The 3805-nt window shown below is 38.9% G+C and overlaps 1 protein-coding gene across 1 annotated transcript in view; it reads left to right on the top strand.

Annotated features, from left to right (window-relative positions):
- The window catches only part of LOC105820096 (nectin-3-like), a 186293-nt gene that overhangs the window by 167159 nt on the left and 15329 nt on the right, over nt 1–3805 (top strand). The gene's annotated exons all lie outside the window — the stretch shown is intronic.

The raw sequence follows: 3805 nt of genomic DNA, 5'->3' as shown, positions 1-3805 counted from the left end.
TGTTTTGTTGATGTTGACCAAATGTAAGTCTTATGCAGAGTGTTCAGGAAAGTGTGAATGATAATTTATTTTTTGGCTATGTTAAATTTACCTTTTGGAATTTTATAGTACATGTATAGAACAACACATCTTCCAGTCATATCTTCCCTTGAACTCTTGAGGCCATAAACATCGTGCTCTCTCTTTCTGCATTGGCTGTACCCCTCTTCTCCCCATTTCCCCACAACTGCCACCAGTGGGGAGGAATAGGCAAGGGCCATATTCATGGGCACCTTTTATTGCTATCAGAGGCTGTCATGTTCAGGATTTCTTTTCCAATTTCTTTTCCCTTTTCCAAGTGATGGGATTGTTAAGTATGGAACAGAAAACCACCACCAGAAATCTTTGGTTGCCCTCTATTTGGTAGATACTGTGTATTCCTTCTTGGAAGCTGAGGTTGCTTAGAATGCCACTTAAGTTGCTTTTCCCTCCTAAAAAGTGTCAAATGTGGAAATTAAATCACAGTATTAGACATGAGGGACTGCTGAAGAAAACAGTACGCGCAGACTGTGGCATGTCGTTGTCAGAGGTTCCTTGATGCTGATAAAAGATGTAGTGGATTATGATGGCTTTAAATAGAATGTTCTTCTAAAAATCAACACAAATATGTTTAGCTTTTATTATCGTAATACAGGAGATACTTGAAGTGGGAGAAAATGAGTTTGTAAATAAGAGATTTTCTTTATTTTTAATTTTTGTGGGTACATAATAGTTGTATATAGTTATAGGTTACATGTGATGTTTAGATACAGGCGATGTGTATTAATCAAATCAGGGTAATTGGGATGTCCATTACCTCAAGCATTTATCATTTCTTTATGTTAGGAACATCCCAATTCCACTCTTTTAGTTACTTTAAAGTATACCATAATTTATTGTTGACTATAGTTACTTTTTTGTGCTATCAGATAATGTTCATTCTATCTAACCATATTTTTTCTCCCATTAACTATCCCCACTTTATCCCTGCTCCCCACTAACTTGTCCAGCCTCTGGTAACCATCGTTCTACTCCCTATCTCCATGAGATCAATTGTTTTAATATTTAGTCCCCACGTATGAATGAGAACATGCAAGATTTGTCTTTCTGCACTCTCCTTACTTCCCTTAACATAATGTTCTCCAGTTCCATCTGTGTTGTTGCAAATGACAGGAGTTCATTCTTTTTTATGGCTATATAATATTCTGTTGGGTATATATACCACAATTTCTTTATCCATTTGTCTGCTGATGGACACTTAGGTTAATTCCAAATCTTGGCTATTGTGAATAATACACTAAACACGGGAATGCAGATATCTTTTCAATACACTGATTTCCTTTCTTTTGGATATATACCTAGCAATGGGCGTGTTAGGTCATTTGGTAGTTATGTTTTTAGTTTTTTGAGAAACCTCTGTACTGTTTTCCATAGTGGTTGTACAAATTTACATTCCCACCAACAGTGTATGAGAGTTCCCCTTTCTCCACAGCTTTGCCAGCATTCATTATTGCCTGTCTCTTTGATAAAAGCCATTTTAACTTTTGACTTGCATTTCTCTGATGACTAATGATGCTGAGCATTTTTTCATGTACTTGTTGGCCATTCGTATGTCTTCTTTTGAGATATGTCTGTTAGGATCCTTTGCCCATTTTTTAATCAGATTATTTTTTTTCTATTGAGTTGTTGGAGCTTCTTATGTATTCTAGTTATTAATCCCTTGTCAGATAGGTAATTTGCAAATATTTTCCCCCATTCTGTGGTCATATCTTTACTTTGTTGACTTTTTCTTTTGCTATGCAGAAGCTTTTTAGCCTGATGTGATCCTACGTGTCCAATTTTGCTTTGGCTGCCTGTGCTTTGGGGATATTAATGAAGAAGTTCTTGCCCAGACCAATGTCCTGAAGCATTTCCCCACTGTTTTCTTTGAGTAGTTTCATAGTTTCATATCTTAGATATAAGTCTTTAATCCATCTTGATTTGATTTTTGTATATGGTGAGAGATAAGGGTCTAGTTTCATTCTTCTGCTTGTAGATACCCAGTTTTCCCAACACCATTTATTGAAGAGACTGTCTTTTCCCCACTGTATGTTTTTCGCACCTTTGTCAAAGATAAGCTCACTATAGGTGTGTGGATTTATTTCTTGGTTTTCTATTCTACTCCGTTGGTCTTTGTGTCTGTTTTTATGCCAGTACCATGCAGTTTTGGTTGCTACAGCTTTGTAGTATAAGTCAGGTAATATGTCATGATGTGTGCTATAATAGAGGTAAAACAAGAACAATAGGAAAACTGGGAGTAAAGAGATTAACGCTGAGATGGAATGTGGAAACTCCTTACGAGAAAAAGAATGACTTCATCCAGGCCATGATGGATGGGTACTTGAATTGCCAGAATTAAGGGGCAAACCTTCCAGACCAGAGGGATGGGTGGCATGAACAAAGACAGCGAAAGGCAGAACATGTTGATCAGTACACCTACACACTGGGACATCCAAGGCATTCTGTTATATTTGTTGAACATCTGTTTTCCAGGTACTGAGCTACAAGCAGGGATATAAGAATATAGAATTTGGAATTTGACAAAACCATGTGTGAATCACAGTCTACACTTAACTAGCTGTGTGACTGGAGACATCTTACTTAACTACTCAGCCTCAGTTTTAGTCATCTGTATTAAAGATACCAGTTTTGTAGAATTATTTGTGAGGATTAGATGAGATAACGTTTGTACAATACTACAACCAGCACCCTCAATCTAGTAAAGGAGACAAGCAAGTAAACAAATAATTGTATAATAAATGCTGTGAAGGAATAGGGAAGAGAGTGGCTGTCTCTGCTTGAGGGTGTTGTGTGAGGCTTCTTGAAAGAGGTGATATTTGAACTAAGATCTGAAAGGGAAGCGCGTGTTTGCAAGCCAGAGGAAAATGGAGAAAATGTCTTCTTAGTGTGAGATTTGAAAATGATAAAGCCCCTTTATCATTTGTGTGGGGTCAGAGTGGAGATGGGGATACAAGAGTAATAAACAAAAAGAGAAGGATGATCATATATATGTGCATTTCCCAACCCCTGGGCTGTGAACCAGTACCAGTCAGTGGCATATTAGGAACCGGGCTGCACAGCAGGAGGTGAGCAGCAGGCAAGCGAGTGAAGCTTCATCTGTATTTACAGCCACTCCCCATCCTCGGATCACCGCCTGAGCTCCACCTGCTGTCAGATGAGCGGTGGCATTAGATTCTCATAGGAGCACGAACCCTACTGTAAACTGTGCATGCGAGGGATCTAGGTGGGGGCTACTTACAAGAATCTAATGCCTGATGATCTGAGGTGGAGCTGAGGCAGTGATGCTAGCACTGGGGAGCAACTGCAAATACAGGTTATCATTAGCAGAGAGGTTTGCCATAATAAATCAATTGCTTGCAGACTCATATCAGAACCCTATTAGTGAGCAGCAAGTGACAATATAATAAAGTGCACAATAAATTTAATGCATTTGAATTATCCCAAAACCATCCCCATGCCCCCCACTTTACCCCCCCGGTCTGTGGAAAAACCGTCTTCCATGAAACTGGTCCCTGGTGCTAAAAGGTTGGAGACCGCTGTTATATATGTCATCTACAGATAAAGACAAAAAGTAATGTCTCATTACCACCCAAAACCACTTTTACCTGATCCAAAATGCCAGTCTCTTCCACTGAAAAAGTCAGGAGGCCTCCTGTGCTGAGCTCTCCCTCATGTAAGACGTAAATAAGTTTTCATGAGAGCTTCAGTAGCAGATGTTCTCTATTTT

This window comes from Propithecus coquereli, unplaced genomic scaffold, assembly GCF_000956105.1.
Source record: "Propithecus coquereli isolate 6110/MARCELLA unplaced genomic scaffold, Pcoq_1.0 Scaffold506, whole genome shotgun sequence".
Lineage (NCBI taxonomy): Eukaryota > Metazoa > Chordata > Mammalia > Primates > Indriidae > Propithecus > Propithecus coquereli.
Note: the sequence above shows the minus strand (reverse complement) of the source record. Positions and strands in the feature narration are given on the sequence as shown.